Here is a 23,805-nt window from a genome sequence, read left to right as displayed (position 1 = left end):
TAAAAGTTGTATTCTAGTTGTAGCTTTATTGTCCCACCACTTTTTTTCTGACACGCTGCTTGATTTCGATTCGTGTCGCGTTAAAATTAGGCCCTGTTGATGCCCTTCCGAACGGGGTTCGTTTAATTTGAAAAAATGGGGTCAGCTGCGCCCTGTCATATGCTTGGGAGAAAAGGGCGAAGAGGCTGGTGTGTGCTCAAGGACAGCAGTCTACGAGAGGGGGTGACTCTGGAGTGCGAACACTGCACGCTCAGAAGAACATTTCATAACCCGCGCCACATTTTACGTCACTTCTGCCAAAATTAGTTACGTCTCAATTAACCAGGGGCCGCTGATGTGATGTTCCACCGTGTTTTGACATACGGGCCGTGGACCTTGATAGGCTTTTTTAGAAAAGCTACGCTGCCGTTTTACATCTATATTGCAATGAATTCAGACGAATTATAGGTGATTAAACATTCACATCCCCTTCCCTTGTTTCCTTATTCACAAGTTGGTAATTTGTGCAACTTGATAACACGTCTAGTTATAAGTCATCCAGCACCGCAGCGATGGCCTAGTGGTAGAGCGCCCGCCTCGCATTCGGGAGGTACGGGGTTCGATCCCCAGTGCCGCCGGGTACCCACCGGTGATACAATGGGTACAAGTATTCCCCCCTCGGCCTGGCGCTCGGCCATATTTGGGGGTGAATTCTTGGGGAGCAGGCAGAACTGCCAATCGTCTCCGCCGCAGCACTGCTGCGATGAAAGAAAGCCGTCCTTTTCCTCTCTCATGCTTTCAACTACTTATAAAAATTGTGATAAAAAACAAGGGACGATCAGGCGTCTCATGCGACAATTGTGCGAAAGCAGTTGTATGAGCCGTTAGTGATTATTTCATGCTTTTAGCCGAACGAATGCTTTTACTCCAAGCCGAGGCTTCACACACACGGCAGAATGTTTATAGAGGTTGAAAGTGCTTGGGTGGCGGTTGGCGCTTCTCGAGAGCGGAAGTGGAGTGGGTCGAGGGTGGCTATAGGAGGTGCGCTGTGTTTCTGGAGAACCGCTGTCTTTCCCACTGCTCCTTTTAAATCGATTTCGCCGTCGCGTTTTCATTCCGCTGCTGCGTAATCTTCCACTCGGTGGAGGTCTTGTGGAGGTTGAAGGTAGGTTTTTCGTAGGTGGGTCGTGCTTCTGGAAGGTAGAGTTGGGTGCTGGAGGGTGCCGGGGGGTGGGGGTGGGTGGGCAGCTTTAAACATATTTCAGCGTCTATTTTGCAGCCCTTTTGAATATCGAGCATTCTTACCGTATACCAGGATGGTGCCCTTGAAGGGTAGCGCAACCTTCCCTTACTTATCCCGCTTGGCTTGGTGTGCTTCTCGTGCTCCGGAAACACATGAAAGCTTGTTTGAGATACGGCGTACGCCACTGTTCGCACGACGGCTGAACAATGTTTGGGAAAAGTACACGCGCCTTAAATGCAAAACTATGCTACGTACATGTCGAAACCGAAGATTGCCGAGATGCGCTTTACGCTTCAGCCTTACGCACCTTTCACACCGTGCCGTCAGTAACGCGCACGCTCCCACTGGGTGCGATGTCAGCCCATGTTTCGGATTCTAAAAAGTATTGTCCTATACAACAAGTCGCCTAAATTGACGGCACCCCGCTAGTTGTTCGCGTCGTATGCTACAAAGCTTACGGAGCTTTCCAAACGCTTGCAGCTACAAAATTAGTTGTATAACAAGCATGTTATTGTTAGTTTCATAACGCATGCAAATATTTGTAGCTAATCCAGCCAAATTAGAATTTTCGCTTCCCTTGGCTTTCAAGTTGTTGTATGCACAAACCCAGAAACAAACCTCTCGGGCTCGCACAAAAGATATACGCTTCGATGCTAAACACTGGCTCCATTCTCTCCCTTACAAAAATGCGTCTTGAGACAGTGTTGAAGTTAGCTCACTCAACATGTCATCTTGAATTTGTGTTAGGACCAGGATGTCCTAGTGTTCGTGAATTATTGACGCAGAGTTGAAACTCAACGGAGAAGTTAGCACCGTGCTAGAGTTGAGCATCCTCAAAAAAATTTCTGCATTGCTTTCATGTTGAAATCAAATTGAAATTAGTGTAGCTAATCAATGCATCATTATGAATATTGGCTGTGGTAAAAAACAAAAAATTCTCTTAATACATTCGTATTGCGCCAGATGGACCGGCTACCGACGCAATTTTCCTCGGTATATTCCCATTGATTACTGCAATTTCTCGTTAACGTGACCCTGACATCTCCAGTCGTGTAGTGCTCACACATATTCACAAGCACACGTGTTTGTGTATATGTATACATATATACATACACTCTGGCCTTAAATATCCATCAGATAAAGAGCATGGAACAGTATTGCACGATGCGGTAGCATAAACTGACTAAACTCAGCTTCACCCTTATATAGTCCTACTCAGGGGTGTCCGGATCAGTTATTACTATTAATATTTTTTATTTATTTTATGTCTAGTAAAAGTAATCAAGTGAACATGCAACGTTCTGTTTGTTGACGACCTTGATTCATTCATAAACAGAAATAAAGCACTAATTAGGTGCCCTTTCTTATGAGCGCACATACGAATACTCCGAATTAGGTATGCCTGAAAGGGCATATTGCACCAGGAGGACTTTTCTCTGTGCAAGAAAATGATTCTGAGCGGTTTACGAGTCTTAACAGGTGCTGCATGCGTTCTTAATATGTATAATGTGATAAGGTTCTGTTTACATGACGCATGTCTAACTGATTTGATTTATTTAGGCTTTGAAACGGCTGCCACGAGACTCGATGAAACATAAATTCAACAGAAATTACTCAACAGTTAATGTGCTGACTACGTTCAAGAAGAATTTTGTTTAGCAGATGTTCAGTAGGCTCAACATACATTGGATTCATGTTGGTTTCCATTTGATTCAACAAGAGCTCAACAAGGCGTCAACTGAAGCTGAAAAGTCATTTTTGTAAGGGCTAGGCGGAACAGCACGATGTCTGTGCTTATAAAATGAAGTTGCCGAATAGAACTTTTTACTGAACGCCGCTGCCATAGCCTGGACATTCCTCCGCAGCCTTGCTGGATGTAATATGCCAGTTTTGAAGGTACCTTGAGAACAAACTGAAGTTGGCCTTTGTTCATAATAACCCCTCCCTTAGGACAACGATGCTACTTACACCAACGTCAGGGCTGTGGCATGTTGCAAGTTGCGCGTCCGCGCCGAGGGTGGCGCCACGGTTTAAACGATTGCTGCGATCCTGGTATCGGCGGTAAACGCGGCTGCAGTTAAGCCTAATAAAAGTGAAATTCCTCGACCACTATCAATAATAAAAACATGCTTATGAACTATATTATAACCAGCCATAGGTATTAAAAATAAGATATCAAAGAAATTAGTTGCGAAGATGACGACGCGGGTAACGCAGCAGCAGACGACAAGCAGATGACGCCCGGACAGCCGCGCAAGCGAAAACGGCGACGTCGGCGACATTCGCATGGCAGCAGTGTCATTGCGTCATGTCGAGTCACACAGTGAGCTTTTCTTGGAGTCTTTATACTAAGCACTAGCACTGCAGCATATTATGTTGTCCCTAGTCCAGCGCACTGTGATTTCTTCTGTACGAGTCAAAGGTTGAAAATTTTCGCTGCCTTTCTCTGGGTGTGTTTATTCATAGCCACAGACTGATGCGTTTCAATACATGTCAGATGTTTTACTTCCCTGCTATTTACCTGAATCTCTTACAAAGTCGCGTACAAACGTATATTCAGTCATGTAGCATTTTATTATGTATACGGTACCTACCTTGATACTTTTTCTTTATCCCCTATATATTCTCTGTGCGCTCATGTCTTGTAGGTTTACATTATGGCGTTTTTTATATTTTGATTTTTAGGATGCCTGTTACTGATACTGCAATGTCACTGAAGCCTAAAATCACTTTTTGAACATCGATTGTCACTGCTGTCGTTCTTTTAATAAATTGTTCTTTGTACAAAACCATTTACGCTTTTCGTTCTCGAGCGAGCGCAGCTGCTAAGCAGTCGCGCCGCTCGCCAACATGCACCATGCTACATCAACAGACACATCGAAATACAATAGCGAGTGAGCAGATTCCGTAAGTACTTTAGGAAATCAAGCTTGAATGCAGCGCGGGAGCAGTTAATTGCCAGTATTTACAAAGGTTCGATCGAGCTAGCGGCCGCCAGCACCAGTAACGCGCGAGTACAGTGCACTGTAGCGCGAGCAACCGGCCACAACCAGCCGTATAGTTCACTACCGCGTGTTCCGTATTTATCTGTCCCTGTTGCGAAAAATTCCGGTGCACAATCTACTGAACTATATGGGCTCAAAACGACGACTACAAGGTACCTTATGATAGTCTTCGTCTTTCGATAAGTAATTTAACATCTAAAATGGCCTGCATTTTCAGGAATCGGCGAAAAACTGCATTCAGCTGCGGCAGAACTTTTCGTCCAGGCGAGCAAAGAAGCCAGTGTGACAGACCGCGCCATCTGGCGAGCGGTGTTAATTTCAAGGAGCAGACGACACGCACATCCGAAGAAACCGCGCGAGGCCCCGCCCCAAGCCGTGACATCGGTTGCCTCACCACTCGCCAGATGGCGGAGCCTGTCAAAGTGGCTTCTTTGCTCGCCTGGACGGAAAGTTCTGCCGCAGCCGAATGCAGTTTTTCGCCTATTCCTGAAAACGCAGGGAAGTTTAGATGTTAAATTAAATATCGAAAGACGAAGACCATCATAAGCTACCTTGTATTCGGCGTTTGAGCCCATATAGTCCAGTATTTTGCGCAGGAGAATTTTTTCTAACACAGACACATAAATACGGAACAGGCGGTATAACCAGCCGCCTAAACGCGGGCCGCCATATTGGATTTTTTATGCGTTTACCGCCTCTCCCAGGTGCCGCCACCATCGCCTCCGAAAAAAAAAACGTCCCCATTGGCTCTATGAGAGTGTCACTCCCTTGGTGTCACTCCCTTGCCAACGTTTCTAGATAAAGACAGTTGGGAAACTGCGCCGGCGAGCCAGGGAGCAGAGCGGCCCCACGCGATCGCTGTCCAGGCGGTGGCGCTGCGGTCGCTTTAGGATGAGCGCGTCGTCTGCTACTCCCAGCTTGAGGGTTGCTGGAAGGAGATGGCTCGCGTCCGTTAAAAAAACAACGTGCTTAAGGAATATTACCCACCCGAGGAATATTATCAACATAAACTACGAGGAGGCAAGCGGTACGTCATGTTTCTCTAAACCGCGGAAAGAAAGGCTTCCAGTTTTCTCCGATATTTACAGCCAAAAGCTCAACCTCGAGCATCCTGCCCTCACGTACCCCAGACGTGGAGCGCACGCGGACTTCGCAATTCATAGATGAGCGCGGCTAGAAGCAGCTGCCCACGGCGCAGACGATGCGAGGCGCGAACTAATCGGCTTCTGGCAGCCCGCGGGTTGCTTGCGGGCTGCCCGAGCGCGCTCGTTTTTTTGGGTTGCTCCGCCCACTTCCGGTGGCTGCCCGGAACGCGTTCGTTTTTCTCTGGCTGGGCGGTTTCGGGCTGCCAGCCGGCGGCCAGACTCGCCAGGACGATTTTGTGCTGGCAGCGCTCGGGCAGCTAGCAGACGACAGAGAGGTGTACGGTAGCGGGAAGCTCGCGCGGCCATTTTTATAAGGACTAGAAGGACCGCGGTTCTTCATGCGATGTTTTGCGCGATGCAGACGCTTGTTTCGACTAGGCCACGGTGCATATCGACTGTGTCGCCTTCAATGGCACCTTTTGCGGTAGTTCTCGGTGTTTATTGATATGTTTTGCGTGCGTATGCGCGATCATATTTCGATCGTCTCACCACCTCGCAAGCACAATTGCTCGCTTCATATTACCACCGCATACCAGCTGATTCACAAAATATTTCCGCTGTTAATTTCGTGCGCCCGGCGGATATTGCGATGGTGTTCGAGGCCTTTCACGAGAGCAACCGGATTCCAGTTCCGAGTACGCGTTGAGACGCGCGCATATATGCATGTGCTGAACGTGTTTTACGAAGTGTTGGTTGAGCGCGATACGGGAGCGTATGGTCTTCGTTGAGTTTGGCGCAGTGCTAAAGTGGATATGCTTTGAAAAACGCTTGACTGAAACATGTCCTTTATTAAAAGCCCTCACGAGCACATTGCTCGAGACATCTCTGCGGGCAATAATTGTCGCGCCGACCAGTGCTGATTCTGTCGTCGCCAACTGTTGTACAGCTTCATGCTCGGGCCTTCTGCCACATATGCTCAAAATATCTGAGAATTACCCTAGGCATGCACCTCCTCGCGTTTGGCTCATTTAAAAAAAGAGATAAAAATGAGCGCTGATCGTCATGCAAACACACGCGGAACGTGAGGCGCCGACACGCAGGGCTTTATTGTAGCGCCTTTCATTCCAGTGCCAGTTCTCTGCTATAAAGCTGTATTATTACAGAAACGACGCAGCTAAATTTATACAGTGCACCCGCTTGTTCTGGGTGGACGTTCAACAAGCTGATATGCGCTTTTGCCGAGATTATATGCGTTCCTTGCCCGCAGCAAAAGCCGGCGGCCGACAGACTACAGTTGAACGAACGTATCCCGATTCTTTTCTGCTTACAGCTTACAGGAAGCAGGTTATGAGCGTAGAAATCGCAACGACCACAGCAGAGTCCACCAGGGTCGATCGTCGGCGGTCATACCAGTCATATTATACTTACTGCGTAGTAAGCAAACACGCAATAATCCGTGAGTACGGCTTGTCGTTTGATAAACAACGCACGGGCAGTTTTTCCGTCCTATGCTTGAAGCTTACACAGTGAACCGAAGGCACACGCTCGCGTTGTCGTTGCCGATGTATACGAGTGCGAGCTTGATCAGCTGCATGTTCTGCAGTCTGCGGCACGCAGCCCTCAATAACTGCGAGTCGTTGTTTTCGATACCAAGCAGCCGATTCCTACCTTTCGCACGTGAGACGCAGAACGCGAAGCTAGAGAGAGCATCTGCCCTCCGTGATCCGCAACTTGCTTGCCGCCGTGATTGCCGCTACCGGCTGGTTCCGGTGGCCGCCAGCCCACGTGATCATGATGCGTTTTCCTGTCAGAGGCGAACTTGCGGGCCGCCAGCGGCATGGATTTTCCTCCATGGCCAGCGGGCTGCCCGAGCGCGGTTAATCGAAGAGGCCCAATGTTAATCTTTCGCGCAGCAATCAGTGACCAAGCGCAGTCAATGGGCGCCGCGGCGGTCAAGAGAAATCCTGGCCTCTGAGATCAAGCGCGGTGTTAACGTACCGAGGCTAAAGCTGGTCACGGAGGCCATAGAAAAAAACGCAGTACTCCCACCACCCAAGAGATGACGCTCGCATCTCTTTGAGATGAAATCGGCGACAGAAAGGGGCCGCATACCCGAAGAGAGTTTTACAACTGTCTTTATCTAGAAACATTGACTTACACTGAAAACGGACCTTTTATGAGATACGGAAGTTAACAAAATTAAGTACAGGCGTCGCGATCACCAGCCGAATTCGCAAACAAACTGCGGTTCGCCGACAAATTTTTTCGCGCGCATCTTTCACTTCCAAACGGCGTCGCGGAAGAAGCGTTTGCGGGACGGCAGGCTGGAAACGCTGATTGGTCGATGGGATGCGCTTCTCCGTGACGTTTTTTGACTTCGCCCTCGTTCTCAACCGGACGTGGCGTCAGCGCGCCTTTCTCGACCTCTCCCTAGAGCGCCTGGGGAATCGCTAGGTGCACCCGCCGCGCCGCGCGTGCGTGGTGAGCGGGCATGCCGCATTCGTTTCGTGATCCTCGGCGCGCTCGTTTCGAGGCGTGTGCAGCTATGGCGTTCGTGCGTGGTGCGCTCGGCGGCGACAGCCAGCTGAAATTTCTGTGCAGTTTTTGCTTGCGGCTTTCGCCGTTTCCCCAGGAGCACGTGGCTAGTGTCGTGCTCGTATTTAAAGTTTTTGCCGCGGCACTACAAGGATCCGCATCAGGCGCGCTTTGAGGACCGCCGTTTGACAGCTACGCTGACGCGCTTGTCGGGGGTGCGCATTCTCAACCCTGAGGTAAGGACTGAACTACATTGTCGCAAGTTTTCTCGTGCATTGAGGACTCACCAAATTGCGGTGCTTGTAACGAAACTTTTTTTTTTTTTTTTGCAGCGTCGTTCCCTGGATATGCTTCTCGGAAGCCGATGTCATTGTTCGCCGCGGACGCTGGGCCTACTGCTCGCCGCCACGCCGCTGTAGGTTGACGTTGAAGAGCTGCTCCAAACGGCCCTTTTCAGGGCCGCTTCATTGCTTCCTGGAAGATTGCGGGCATCACTCTCGCGGCCGTGTTCCCTCTCTTTGTCGAAATCGGCGCCAGACATCAGAACCCGCGCTAGGCCTCGTTGCAGGGTTAAACGAGTGCAGTGTGGCTTTAGAGAAGTTATGACTTGCGCTTAGTCTATCTATATCATTCATTCAGTGCAGTGTGCCTTTGCTTCTTTAGCGACTTCTCACGCCTTGTCGAAATCGGATTTAAAGCTCACGCCACGCCTCGTTGAATGGGTTAACCGAGTGCAGCGCCTAGCTTTGTTTTTGTGTTCTAACCTGTAAGCAGTGCACCTTTCTTCGCTCCTTACTTTTGTTCTTTTCAGTCGTTTCCTGAATCCGTCGAAAGAGCCAGGCTTGCCGGATGGTTGTTCGCCGTGAATGGAACCACGAGGCGATCGCATCTGCATACACAGCACGACTTTGTTCCCTCGTGTTTTTTTTTACCAAGGATTGCTTCGACAGCTCGTGCAAAACGAGGACTGCGCACGCCGTGTCGTCGCTGCTTAGTGAAGAGGCACAAAACGGATGTCGTCCTTACTAAAGGCCCTTCTCGGTGCCACCTCAGTGTTTCCTGGCAGACCACGCGCTTTCCGCCCTGTGCACATGTTCCCCTCATTTCCAATCATTTGTAAGTTGCATATCAATGAATTAATAAATCAGTCAATGCACTTTATTTACCAGAAAAATCTCGCTGGTCACCCTGGGCTAAAAGCTGTGCACACAGCTTGACAAGGCCCAGAGGACCATTAGATGACAGTTTTGAACGTAGGAAAAACAAGTTGCTACTTTAAAAGAACATGGAAAGTACACCAAACAATATAAGAGATAAACATTACAATCGCGCATTACAGTAAAGAAAAAGAAAACACTTTGACAGCAGACATACAGTATCAATTTACACTATAATACATACAAAAATCACGACATTCAGCATTATGGCACGAAATATAAGAACAGCACATAAAGCAAAAAAGAATGCAAGTTACAATAGTACAGATAGATTAGCTGTTTACATTTGCATATGCATAAAATTAGTCCTCGTCTCCTTGGGCCTCCTTCAGATCCTGCAGAAGGCTTGAATTTGCAACTGCTAATATCAAAGAAGATTTAGAAGAACTTCAGTTTGGGATACACGGTGCATAGTACTTGAGAAAACAAACAATAGCGCCTACAATGACACACACAGAAGAATAACTATGCAGCACAAGCGCTATCCTGCGCTCTACAGTATGGAACTGTGACTGAAAAATGAACCTTCACGTCAGTGAAATATGAGCCTTTAGGCTGTCTACAAATTGTTATTACAGAAAGAAAGAAATATTAGTGAATGTTGTGTGAGAGGCTTGCATATTACTCTGTTTGTTTATTTATTTATTTACCCCTCAAGGCCAGTGGCATTACACAGATGTTAGGGTGGGCTTGTCTAAAAGGAAAGTAAAATAATAGAGCCCGGCCCGCACCGCTTAGAGCACAACGGGCTAGTGGCATTACACAGGGGGAATGGTAAATATACTAAAACTGAGAGAAAAATACAGTTGATTACATGAACATTAAACAGCGCCTGAATATACAATGTTAGCTAGTGCTACGCGGAACTGCTCGTAATTTTCAGTGCCGGCAACTTCTGCGGTAAGGTGGTTCCAGTCGCATGAGGTTCGCGGCAGGAATGACTGCGAGCAGCATTTTCTGTTGCATGACATACTTCCAACTTTGTGATCATGATCAATGCGGCGGGATACAGAAATTGTACGGGGGATGAGGTGATCACGAAGAGCGGGATGATGGTACAGCTTGTGGAACAGGGTGATACGAAACACTTTTCTACGCGATGTCAGTTATGGGAGGCAGATATTAGACTTCATAGCTGTGCGGTTGTAGTTAACAAGGATTAAACGCACAGAGTTATTTTGCACCAGCTCAAGATCATTAATGAAGTCATGAGCAGGGTGCCATACACGTGTTGCATGCTCGAGTTTTTATCGTATTAGTGTTTGATAAAGCAGTAGTTTCAAATTGGAAGGAACGTTAAAGAAGTTGCGACGTAAGTAGCAAAGCATGCGATTAGCATTTTCAATTATGTTCTCGGTATGAAGAGACCAGTTAAGATAATAAGTAATGCGGACGCCGATGCACTTATATGATGAGGCTGATTCCAACGAAATGTTATCGATGTAGTAGTGAGGTGGGACGGAAGTTTTTCTAGATACACGCATGACTTTGCATTTGTTCATATATAGCTGCATTCACCATTCTTCGCACTGAAGTCAGTGGCGGTCTCGTCAAGTAGTCCCCTGCTTTGTACGTTCACCTTGTTAGCGGCTGTCTTATTTCACACAATTCCACGTTCTACACGTTGATAGGTATCGTGTTCCTGCCTTGGTGGTAGTGGTTTATTTAAAAAAAAAAAGGAAGCAAAAGAGTGTTGCCGGCTGCGGCAATTGCTATCTAATATCTTAAGCACCCGAGCTGCAGCATCACCACCTAGACCTTGTCAAGGTGGTGTTGGCTGCAGCCGGCGGAAACGACAGGGAAAGGGAGAGGATAGTAAGGAGAAGTATAGAGGGGAGCGACAGCAAGAAAGGACAGGGGAGAGCTTTGTACACTATTTACAAAATACAAAAGTAATCAAGTTCCCGCCACCGTTGTCTTGCCATGCCGCCGGCGCGGCGGCGACGGCGGTGCCATTTACCTGCGGTTGCGGTGGCCAACAACCTCGTCGGCGGGAGGGGGGGGGGGGGGGGGGGGAGCCACCCATTCATGTCTTTATCCCACCAGGGACACAGCGACGCAAGCGAGGGGACCATCCCTTTCTGGCTTGACAAGGAGCGCCGACCAGCCGCCTTGGGGACTGAGGACAGAACAAATTAAGCCACTTCCCAGAACTGATAAATGAAGGCCGCTAACCCCACTGGTGAAATGTCCGGGCAGGTGCTTTGACCTTAGTGGACATGTCGTGGCAATTATCTCAGACGTCGACTCGTTTCGCCTGGTATCGAAATGAATATTGCTCGCGTAAGCGTTAACATTCAAAGATTGAGTAATGGTATAACGTCTATACCTTTCGCCATTTATTTTTCAATAACAAAGCGCAAAAAAAATTTTGTGCAAATAAAATGAAAAATCGTTGTTTCTATTTTTTCTTTTTTTATATACAGCAGTCTGTCCGCTCCCCCTAAAACCACTCTCTGTGACCGCCACTGACTGAAGTAATGTAAGGTTGTTAGAGTTGGTTATTTCTCTAAAAATGACGCAAACATCAGCGAATAGGTGAATATGAGAATCCATAAGAGAGCGGGGATCATTAATGTTAGATCAGGAACAGTAGCTAGGGTCCAAGAACTGAACCTTGTGGAACTCCGGAAGACACCTCTGTAAAACAGGTGTTATAACCGTAAGCAATAACTAATTGTGAGCGATTAAGTAGACATTCAATCCATTTCAATAAGTTACAGTCAATATTAAGATGTTTTAGTTTGTGAGCCAAAAGGTTGTGACATACATCGTCGAAAGCCTTTGAAAAATTCAGAAATATACAGCCAGTTAGTGATGATAGGTCTAGAATACAGTGCAATGCATGTGTAAACTATATTAACTGTGTTTCGCAAGAGTAAAGTTTTCGAAAACAATGTTGCGCTGACATAAAAAGTTGTTCAATGAAAGGAAGTTAACAAGGTTGGTGAATATTATATGTTTGAACATTTTGGGTCAAGTATTGGTAAGGGATATGGGACGATAATTAATAGGGGATGCTTTGCTGCCGGATTTGTAGACTGTAACCACCTTTCCGATCTTCCACTCAGTAGCAGCGTTGACTGGTCAATGCTGGAAAAGTTTGGTTAGTATAATGGGCGAATAAGCTGCAGTGCTTTTTAAGTAACGCAGTCATAACCCGGAGCGGAATGAACACTGAGTCCATCAATAAGCTTATTCACACCAGTAGGAGCAACAGTTATAGGTGGCATGAAAACATAGTTGAAGTGGTGAGTTGTAGGCATATGTATACATCAGATATGGGTGTAAAGTTGTCAGTGATTACGCGGTTAAGAATCGTGACGCGAACGTCGGAAGGGATGAGGTCACCTAACGGGTCAGATAACGCAAAACTATCGTCGGTGGAAGGATTAATGACCCGCCAGAATTTTTGACATTGGCGGTTACATGTGAGTGGAAGTGCTTTTAGCGCTTTTGAGCGCCTGAACATACATGTTGGAAGCCGCTGAATACGAAGTCCGATCGCTCACTAGTTGGCGAGAACTTTGCGATGCGGTAGAGGCTTTCTTTTTGTTAGATAAACGTTTAATGTGATTATTACACTAGGGAGCTATTGAGTGGGTGGTAGCAGTGCGTTCAGGAGTGTATTGTTCTGTGAGTTGGGTGATTATAGCTGTGAACATGCTCCAGTTGGTTTGAATGCTGCGGACACCAAAGCTATGGGAAAGCATCGATAAAAAAAAATAGTTCATTATTTATCGCCTGAAAATTTGCTCCATTGTAGTCTCGTATTATTATTTTTTTTCTTTTTGTTAGTGTTCGGAGTGGCTAGATTAATGTCATAGTGCATTAGCAAGTGGTCGCTGATGCCTGGCAGGTATGTAATAGGTGAGACTATGCCAGATCGATTTGTCAGGATTAAATCTAGCGTATTAGCCGCGTTGGCTGTTATAGTCCCTTGTGAGCACAAATGCACTAACGAGAATACTGAGCGCACATCTAAAAATTCGCGACTTCGAGACGAGAACGGGGACATTAAAGGGGAGTTGGTATCCCATGTTATCTTCGAAAAAATTAGATCGGCAAATAAAACAATACTGAAATAGATCATGGTGCTTTGTTTTTAAGTGTTTCCATAAAAAAGTATGGCAACAGATAAGGAAAGGCTTAGGTGATCGTGATCGAGGAGGTTAGACTGAATTATAGTGCAACAGCTTGAAACAGGTCTTCACATCATTCATATATACTTTTGCATCTGAGCCTTGTATTTATTGCTGTATTTTGTGTTACAACTTGTATTTAACATTTTTCAATTTTGCTAAACCTGTTCTTTTTTGCATATATTATGTATTCGCCCCTCCTGCTTGGGCCTACTGTAGGCCTGCAGTATGTTCTAAATAAAATAAAAATAAAAAGAACATTGCAGGAGCCCGGACAAAGCAAAATTACACAAATTACGTTTGAATAGAGATTATGGCAGGAAAGTGGATGAAATATAGCTAAAAGAAGAATTGTGAACCGAAGCAAAGTATGTAATGAGCCAGAAATATGCATATCAAAGAAGACACTGCACTGAGAAAATGGACAGCATAAAATAAATGAGCAGCACAAGTGCAGCGTACAGGCCTTTATCAAAGAATTTATTTTTTGTTTATTTACCACGTCCTGGTAGTGTTAGCTCCATAAAGCATTATCAAAATTATCACAATTTTCAGTTTTATTTGCTTAGGAGAACGTTAGAGCAATAAGAACTTGGCTCATAAATGCACCTCAAATATTGCCATAAATCATCGTACTCTTCGTCCTGGGCCACAAGAGCTGGGGCTTCATGAGATAATTATTACGGTGCATTAACGAAAATTTCAACATGCCGTCAGCATGCAAAGATTTTATACTGGCGCTGAAAAAAACGCATTTTTTTAATTTTCGCTGGCAGGAGGGAGTAACTTTCTTGACTGCGCTGCTTTCTTCCTAAGCAAATGAAAGACGTGTATGCCGAGCAAAAACAATTCGAAAATATGTAGCGTAAGATATAACACTAATGCACTGTGAAGCTTGATGCCTTATTGGTCCAGTAGAGTGGAGAGCTGGGCGAGTTAATTGGTTCACGATTGTAGAAAGAAAACCAGCGCAAAAGACGGGGACACAGAACTCGGAACACAGAATACAGGAACACAGAACACAGCGTCGTCCTGTGTTCCTGTTGTGCGTCTCCGTCCTTTGCCCTTGTTTTTTTTTTCCTTAATTGGCCATGCACTTGTGGCAATTTAAGTGCACTTCCTGTGAATTTTGCACAAAAGTAGTGTATTTTTGCATTCACCTTTTTTACACGCTGAGTTGTTTTATCTTTTGGTCACTTCAGAAGGGAGGAGTTAGTATAGAAGTAATTTACTTGGAGAATACAAGGAAATATATCTTGCGATGAATTTTCTCATATTTTAATTCTGCCTGATGGGAATGCATTACGCGCCATACGGTGTTACTCACAACCAAACGCCCAAGGCTCTAAGTTGGGCAAAGCATGTATCATATATGTGGAAGTGCGAATATGGCTGTGGTGCGCTGGGCGTCTTGCATGCACAGCAGGAAGTGATTTGTGTCGAGACCATCCAGGAGGGCATGTACAAGGACGGGAAGATAGTACAAACGCTAAAAAAAAAAAAAAAAGCTAGCTGGGGCTAGAAACGCATTTTTCGTTCTAGCAAGTACCAACGTTGGGGCAAAGCAACCAGTTTTGGGCGCCTTGTAAGAAGAAAGGATGGTTCTGGGAAGCGGAGGCAGGGCTGCGTACGGCGCACGCGAGGTCGCGGGGTCACGGAGTAGCGCTGCAGCAGCACATCGGGAAAAGGTTAAATTCTTCCACTCGCCACTCGCAGCGCACCGCAGAGCCGGCAGCCTTCTCTCTTGTCCGCCTACCCGGCAGGTTCCGGCCGGGAAGACGGACAATAGTCGCGGGCGAGAGCGAAGGAGGGGGGGGGGGGGGGGGGGGGCACCACATGAAAAGCATTAGAAGAATGTCACTGGCGCCTCCACTACGGCTCAGCTTGTACTATTCTGGCGCAGTGCTGCGTTTCGCCGTAATCGCTTGTCAGCAAAGTGAACACAGCACCGTGCCTTCCCGTGAATAGTACAAGCAGGGACGTCGCGGCCACATCGGCATTCGCAGTATAGCGCCGCCCTGTCGCTTATTTGCTCGCTTATCCTCTAACAAGTCAAAAAGTCTTCCTGTTGTGGCACGCCATCCATGGCTTACGACACCACGTCTGTCATTCCCCTTCATACTTCAAGCGTTTCTCTTGCTATGGAAGTATTAGCCGTTGCGGCCACCAATTCAAGCAGCGAGAAAAATTTCAGCGCCGCAGGATTCGTAATGAAAGAGCGCCGCTCTTGTTTCGATCAAGCCATCATCAATGAACAACTTGCATATTTAGAGTGATAAATCTATACCTTTATGCGTTGTGTCTTGTGTATAATCCCAAACTGTGATCTGGAATGCGAGGTCAAAATTTGAATGTCATTGAAATAAACTCATTTTCCTGAAATTCTCTTTTTGTGTCGTCGCCGCTTTGCAGGTCGGGCCGAGCACGAGCGTGCTCAGGGTCCTTCAGTGTCGGGCCGGGCTTCCTGTCGGTAGGTTAAGTCCCGGGCCGGGCGCGGGTTCGAAATTGCGGCCCGTGCACAGCTCTATTCAGAAACCTAATCACATTTCCTTTTGTGAAAAAAGAGCTATGTGCAGAGTTTAAATGGTGCAAGTATGAAGCTACAATGAAGTCAATTACCAAACACATCGAAACATCAGTTGTGATGCCTGAAAAAAGATGTACTGCAACATATAAATACTCAAGTCTCGATAAGCAGGAATACTGAAGGGGAATAAAAACAGTTTTCTTTTGTTCGGGCTCACGCACCTGCTACAAACACATTCTTTATACATAGCAATAAAACTTGAAATAACTGTTTAAGAAGCCTTTTGGTCAAAGTATAGCTAAGTATGACTGAAAGGAGTCCGCAAGAAATGCACGGAAGCAGGCATGCAGTGTGACAGCGCAGCGCGACAGGTGCGCTTTTTAATCTCGCGCGCGCACTGAAGAACATGGGTTTATGGTTTATTGGGGTTTTAACGTCGCAAAACGAGTCAGGCTATGAGGGACGCCGTAGTGAAAGGGGTTCGGAAATTTCGACCACCTGGGGTTCTTTAACGTGCACTGACATCGCACAGTACACGGGCCTCTAGAATTTAGCCTCCATCGAAATTCGACCACCCCGACCGGGATCGAACCCGCGTCTTTCGGATCAGCGGCCGAGCGCCATAGCCACTGAGCCACCGCGGCGGGTCGAAAGACATGACGGGGACACGCCGAGGAGGCAACGCTGCAGTGCACGCTGCCTCCTCGCCTCTCGGCTCCTCGCGAGCAGCCCCGTCCGCTGACGAGCGGTGGCGGGGGAAAATCTAGGGAAAACATGCCTGTCCCCAACCGGACATGACGTCATTAAATATCACGTGACCTATGACGTCACGCGTATGACGTCATATTTTTTTGACCAATCAGCGTTTCCAGCCTGCCGTCCCGCAAACGCTTGTGTCGCGGAACCCGTTTTGCTGAAGACCAGAGTTGCCAGATGGCGCCGAGCAAACAAGCAACTAACGACCCCAAAACAAACAAGCGTTTGCGGGACGGCAGGCTGGAAACGCTGATTGGTCAAAAAAATATGACGTCATACGCGTGACGTCATAGGTCACGTGATATTTAATGACGTCATGTCCGGTTGGGGACAGGCATGTTTTCCCTAGATTTTTCCCCGCCACCGCTCGTCAGCGGACGGGGCTGCTCGCGAGGAGCCGAGAGGCGAGGAGGCAGCGTGCACTGCAGCGTTGCCTCCTCGGCGTGTCCCCGTCATGTCTTTCGACCCGCCGCGGTGGCTCAGTGGCTATGGCGCTCGGCCGCTGATCCGAAAGACGCGGGTTCGATCCCGGTCGGGGTGGTCGAATTTCGATGGAGGCTAAATTCTAGAGGCCCGTGTACTGTGCGATGTCAGTGCACGTTAAAGAACCCCAGGTGGTCGAAATTTCCGAACCCCTTTCACTACGGCGTCCCTCATAGCCTGACTCGTTTTGCGACGTTAAAACCCCAATAAACCATAAACACATGTTCTTCAGTGCGCGCGCGAGATTAAAAAGCGCACCTGTCGCGCTGCGCTGTCACACTGCATGCCTGCTTCCGTGCATTTCTTGCGGACTCCTTTCAGTCATACTTAGCTATACTTTGACCAAAAGGCTTCTTAAACAGTTATTTCAAGTTTTATTGCTATGTATAAAGAATATGTTTGTAGCAGGTGCGTGAGCCCGAACAAAAGAAAACTGTTTTTATTCCCCTGCTTATCGAGACTTAAGTATTTATATGTTGCAGTACATCTTTTTTCAGGCATCACAACTGATGTTTCGATGTGTTTGGTAATTGACTTCATTGTAGCTTCATACTTGCACCATTTAAACTCTGCACATAGCTATTTTTCACAAAAGGAAATGTGATTAGGTTTCTGAATAGAGCTGTGCACGGGCCGCAATTTCGAACCCGCGCCCGGCCCGGGACTTAACCTACCGACAGGAAGCCCGGCCCGACACTGAAGGACCCTGAGCACGCTCGTGCTCGGCCCGACCTGCAAAGCGGCGACGACACAAAAAGAGAATTTCAGGAAAATGAGTTTATTTCAATGACATTCAAATTTTGACCTCGCATTCCAGATCACAGTTTGGGATTATACACAAGACACAACGCATAAAGGTATAGATTTATCACTCTAAATATGCAAGTTGTTCATTGATGATGGCTTGATCGAAACAAGAGCGGCGCTCTTTCATTACGAATCCTGCGGCGCTGAAATTTTTCTCGCTGCTTGAATTGGTGGCCGCAACGGCTAATACTTCCATAGCAAGAGAAACGCTTGAAGTATGAAGGGGAATGACAGACGTGGTGTCGTAAGCCATGGATGGCGTGCCACAACAGGAAGACTTTTTGACTTGTTAGAGGATAAGCGAGCAAATAAGCGACAGGGCGGCGCTATACTGCGAATGCCGATGTGGCCGCGACGTCCCTGCTTGTACTATTCACGGGAAGGCACGGTGCTGTGTTCACTTTGCTGACAAGCGATTACGGCGAAACGCAGCACTGCGCCAGAATAGTACAAGCTGAGCCGTAGTGGAGGCGCCAGTGACATTCTTCTAATGCCTTTCATGTGGTGGCCCCCCCCTCCCCCCCTCCTTCGCTCTCGCCCGCGACTATTGTCCGTCTCCCCGGCCGGAACCTGCCGGGTAAGCGGACAAGAGAGAAGGCTGCCGGCTCTGCGGTGCGCTGCGAGTGGCGAGTGGAAGAATTTAACCTTTTCCCGATGTGCTGCTGCAGCGCTACTCCGTGACCCCGCGACCTCGAGTGCGCCGTACGCAGCCCTGCCTCCGCTTCCCAGAACCATCCTTTCTTCTTACAAGGCGCCCAAAACTGGTTGCTTTGCCCCAACGTTGGTACTTGCTAGAACGAAAAATGCGTTTCTAGCCCCAGCTAGCTTTTTTTTTTTTAGCGTTTGTACTATCCTCCCGTCCTTGTACATGCCCTCCTGGATGGTCTAGACACAAATCACTTCCTGCTGTGCATGCAAGACGCCCAGCGCACCACAGCCATATTCGCACTTCCACATATATGATACATGCTTTGCCCAACTTAGAGCCTTGGGCGTTTGGTTGTGAGTAACACCGTATGGCGCGTAATGCATTCCCATCAGGCAGAATTAAAATATGAGAAAATTCATCGCAAGATATATTTCCTTGTATTCTCCAAGTAAATTACTTCTATACTAACTCCTCCCTTCTGAAGTGACCAAAAGATAAAACAACTCAGCGTGTAAAAAAGGTGAATGCAAAAATACACTACTTTTGTGCAAAATTCACAGGAAGTGCACTTAAATTGCCACAAGTGCATGGCCAATTAAGGAAAAAAAAAAACAAGGGCAAAGGACGGAGACGCACAACAGGAACACAGGACGACGCTGTGTTCTGTGTTCCTGTATTCTGTGTTCCGAGTTCTGTGTCCCCGTCTTTTGCGCTGGTTTTCTTTCTACAATCGTGAACCAATTAACTCGCCCAGCTCTCCACTCTACTGGACCAATAAGGCATCAAGCTTCACAGTGCATTAGTGTTATATCTTACGCTACATATTTTCGAATTGTTTTTGCTCGGCATACACGTCTTTCATTTGCTTAGGAAGAAAGCAGCGCAGTCAAGAAAGTTACTCCCTCCTGCCAGCGAAAATTAAAAAAATGCGGGTTTTTCAGCGCCAGTATAAAATCTTTGCATGCTGACGGCATGTTGAAATTTTCGTTAATGCACCGTAATAATTATCTCATGAAGCCCCAGCTCTTGTGGCCCAGGACGAAGAGTACGATGATTTATGGCAATATTTGAGGTGCATTTATGAGCCAAGTTCTTATTGCTCTAACGTTCTCCTAAGCAAATAAAACTGAAAATTGTGATAATTTTGATAATGCTTTATGGAGCTAACACTACCAGGACGTGGTAAATAAACAAAAAATAAATTCTTTGATAAAGGCCTGTACGCTGCACTTGTGCTGCTCATTTATTTCATGCTGTCCATTTTCTCAGTGCAGTGTCTTCTTTGATATGCATATTTCTGGCTCATTACATACTTTGCTTCGGTTCACAATTCTTATTTTAGCTATATTTCATCCACTTTCCTGCCATAATCTCTATTCAAACGTAATTTGTGTAATTTTGCTTTGTCCGGGCTCCTGCAATGTTCTAGCATATATGAATGATGTGAAGACCTGTTTCAAGCTGTTGCACTATAATTCAGTCTAACCTCCTCGATCACGATCACCTAAGCCTTTCCTTATCTGTTGCCATACTTTTTTATGGAAACACTTAAAAACAAAGCACCATGATCTATTTCAGTATTGTTTTATTTGCCGATCTAATTTTTTCGAAGATAACATGGGATACCAACTCCCCTTTAATGTCCCCGTTCTCGTCTCGAAGTCGCGAATTTTTAGATGTGCGCTCAGTATTCTTGTTAGTACATTTGTGCTCACAAGGGACTATAACAGCCAACGCGGCTAATACGCTAGATTTAATCCTGACAAATCGATCTGACATAGTCTCACCTATTACATACCTGCCAGGCATCAGCGACCACTTGCTAATGCACTATGACATTAATCTAGCCACTCCGAACACTAACAAAAAGAAAAAAAATAATAATACGAGACTACAATGGAGCAAATTTTCAGGCGATAAATAATGAACTATTTTTTTTTATCGATGCTTTCCCATAGCTTTGGTGTCCGCAGCATTCAAACCAACTGGAGCATGTTCACAGCTATAATCACCCAACTCACAGAACAATACACTCCTGAACGCACTGCTACCACCCACTCAATAGCTCCCTAGTGTAATAATCACATTAAACGTTTATCTAACAAAAAGAAAGCCTCTACCGCATCGCAAAGTTCTCGCCAACTAGTGAGCGATCGGACTTCGTATTCAGCGGCTTCCAACATGTATGTTCAGGCGCTCAAAAGCGCTAAAAGCACTTCCACTCACATGTAACCACCAATGTCAAAAATTCTGGCGGGTCATTAATCCTTCCACCGACGATAGTTTTGCGTTATCTGACCCGTTAGGCGACCTCATCCCTTCCGACGTTCGCGTCACGATTCTTAACCGCGTAATCACTGACAACTTTACACCCATATCTGATGTATACATATGCCTACAACTCACCACTTCAACTATGTTTTCATGCCACCTATAACTGTTGCTCCTACTGGTGTGAATAAGCTTATTGATGGACTCAGTGTTCATTCCGCTCCGGGTTATGACTGCGTTACTTAAAAAGCACTGCAGCTTATTCGCCCATTATACTAACCAAACTTTTCCAGCATTGACCAGTCAACGCTGCTACTGAGTGGAAGATCGGAAAGGTGGTTACAGTCTACAAATCCGGCAGCAAAGCATCCCCTATTAATTATCGTCCCATATCCCTTACCAATACTTGACCCAAAATGTTCAAACATATAATATTCACCAACCTTGTTAACTTCCTTTCATTGAACAACTTTTTATGTCAGCGCAACATTGTTTTCGAAAACTTTACTCTTGCGAAACACAGTTAATATAGTTTACACATGCATTGCACTGTATTCTAGACCTATCATCACTAACTGGCTGTATATTTCTGAATTTTTCAAAGGCTTTCGACGATGCATGTCACAACCTTTTGGCTCACAAACTAAAACATCTTAATATTGACTGTAACTTATTGAAATGGATTGAATGTCTACTTAATCGCTCACAATTAGTTATTGCTTACGGTTATAACACCTGTTTTACAGAGGTGTCTTCCGGAGTTCCACAAGGTTCAGTTCTTGGACCCTAGCTACTGTTCCTGATCTAACATTAATGATCCCCGCTCTCTTATGGATTCTCATATTCACCTATTCGCTGATGTTTGCGTCATTTTTAGAGAAATAACCAACACTAACAACCTTACATTACTTCAGTCAGTGGCGGTCACAGAGAGTGGTTTTAGGGGGAGCGGACAGACTGCTGTATACAAAAAAAGAAAAAATAGAAACAACGATTTTTCATTTTATTTGCACAAAATTTTTTTTGCGCTTTGTTATTGAAAAATAAATGGCGAAAGGTATAGACGTTATACCATTACTCAATCTTTGAATGTTAACGTTTACGCGAGCAATATTCATTTCGATACCAGGGGAAACGAGTCGACGTCTGAGATAATTGCCACGACATGTCCACTAAGGTCAAAGCACCTGCCCGGACATTTCACCAGTGGGGTTAGCGGCCTTCATTTATCAGTTCTGGGAAGTGGCTTAATTTGTTCTGCCCTCAGTCCCCAAGGCGGCTGGTCGGCGCTCCTTGTCAAGCCAGAAAGGGATGGTCCCCTCGCTTGCGTCGCTGTGTCCCTGGTGGGATAAAGACATGAATGGGTGGCTCCCCCCCCCCTCCCGCCGACGAGGTTGTTGGCCACCGCAACCGCAGGTAAATGGCACCGCCGTCGCCGCCGCGCCGGCGGCATGGCAAGACAACGGTGGCGGGAACTTGATTACTTTTGTATTTTGTAAATAGTGTACAAAGCTCTCCCCTGTCCTTTCTTGCTGTCGCTCCCCTCTATACTTCTCCTTACTATCCTCTCCCTTTCCCTGTCGTTTCCGCCGGCTGCAGCTCGGGTGCTTAAGATATTAGATAGCAATTGCCGCAGCCGGCAACACTCTTTTGCTTCCTTTTTTTTTAAATAAACCACTACCACCAAGGCAGGAACACGATACCTATCAACGTGTAGAACATGGAATTGTGTGAAATAAGACAGCCGCTAACAAGGTGAACGTACAAAGCAGGGGACTACTTGACGAGACCGCCACTGACTTCAGTGCGAAGAATGGTGAATGCAGCTATATATGAACAAATGCAAAGTCATGCGTGTATCTAGAAAAACTTCCGTCCCACCTCACTACTACATCGATAACATTTCGTTGGAATCAGCCTCATCATATAAGTGCATCGGCGTCCACATTACTTATTATCTTAACTGGTCTCTTCATACCGAGAACATAATTGAAAATGCTAATCGCATGCTTTGCTACTTACGTCGCAACTTCTTTAACGTTCCTTCCAATTTGAAACTACTGCTTTATCAAACACTAATACGATAAAAACTCGAGCATGCAACACGTGTATGGCACCCTGCTCATGACTTCATTAATGATCTTGAGCTGGTGCAAAATAACTCTGTGCGTTTAATCCTTGTTAACTACAACCGCACAGCTATGAAGTCTAATATCTGCCTCCCATAACTGACATCGCGTAGAAAAGTGTTTCGTATCACCCTGTTCCACAAGCTGTACCATCATCCCGCTCTTCGTGATCACCTCATCCCCCGTACAATTTCTGTATCCCGCCGCATTGATCATGATCACAAAGTTGGAAGTATGTCATGCAACAGAAAATGCTGCTCGCAGTCATTCCTGCCGCGAACCTCATGCGACTGGAACCACCTTACCGCAGAAGTTGCCGGCACTGAAAATTACGAGCAGTTCCGCGTAGCACTAGCTAACATTCAGGCGCTGTTTAATGTTCATGTAATCAACTGTATTTTTCTCTCAGTTTTAGTATATTTACCATTCCCCCTGTGTAATGCCACTAGCCCGTTGTGCTCTAAGCGGTGCGGGCCGGGCTCTATTATTTTACTTTCCTTTAGACTAGCCCACCCTAACATCTGTGTAATGCCGCTGGCCTTGAGGGGTAAATAAATAAATAAACAAACAGAGTAATATGCAAGCCTCTCACACAACATTCACTAATATTTCTTTCTTTCTGTAATAACAATTTGTAGACAGCCTAAAGGCTCATATTTCACTGACGTGAAGGTTCATTTTTCAGTCACAGTTCCATACTGTAGAGCGCAGGATAGCGCTTGTGCTGCATAGTTATTCTTCTGTGTGTGTCATTGTAGGCGCTATTGTTTGTTTTCTCAAGTACTATGCACCGTGTATCCCAAACTGAAGTTCTTCTAAATCTTCTTTGATATTAGCAGTTGCAAATTCAAGCCTTCTGCAGGATTTGAAGGAGGCCCAAGGAGACGAGGACTAATTTTATGCATATGCAAATGTAAACAGCTAATCTATCTGTACTATTGTAACTTGCATTCTCTTTTTTGCTTTATGTGCTGTTC

The 23,805-nt window shown here is 46.2% G+C and overlaps 1 protein-coding gene, 1 long non-coding RNA gene and 1 pseudogene across 4 annotated transcripts in view; 2 read left to right on the top strand and 1 right to left on the bottom strand.

The window, feature by feature from the left end:
• The window catches only part of LOC149353463 (uncharacterized), a 184,211-nt pseudogene that overhangs the window by 77,897 nt on the left and 82,509 nt on the right, over positions 1-23,805 (bottom strand).
• Positions 1-23,805, top strand: part of LOC149353465 (uncharacterized) — a 196,194-nt gene that overhangs the window by 103,946 nt on the left and 68,443 nt on the right. The window lies entirely within an intron of this gene.
• LOC149353467 (uncharacterized) lies at positions 7,607-9,008 on the top strand. The gene is made up of 2 exons (XR_016289584.1): positions 7,607-8,262; positions 8,659-9,008. It is a non-coding gene; the product is annotated as an uncharacterized LOC149353467 (long non-coding RNA).

The sequence above is a fragment of the Amblyomma mixtum genome, chromosome 3 (genome assembly GCF_055824585.1).
Source record: "Amblyomma mixtum isolate Tamu chromosome 3, ASM5582458v1, whole genome shotgun sequence".
NCBI lineage: Eukaryota > Metazoa > Arthropoda > Arachnida > Ixodida > Ixodidae > Amblyomma > Amblyomma mixtum.
The sequence above is the reverse complement of the archived record's forward strand: the minus strand, read 5'-3'. Positions and strand labels throughout refer to the sequence as shown.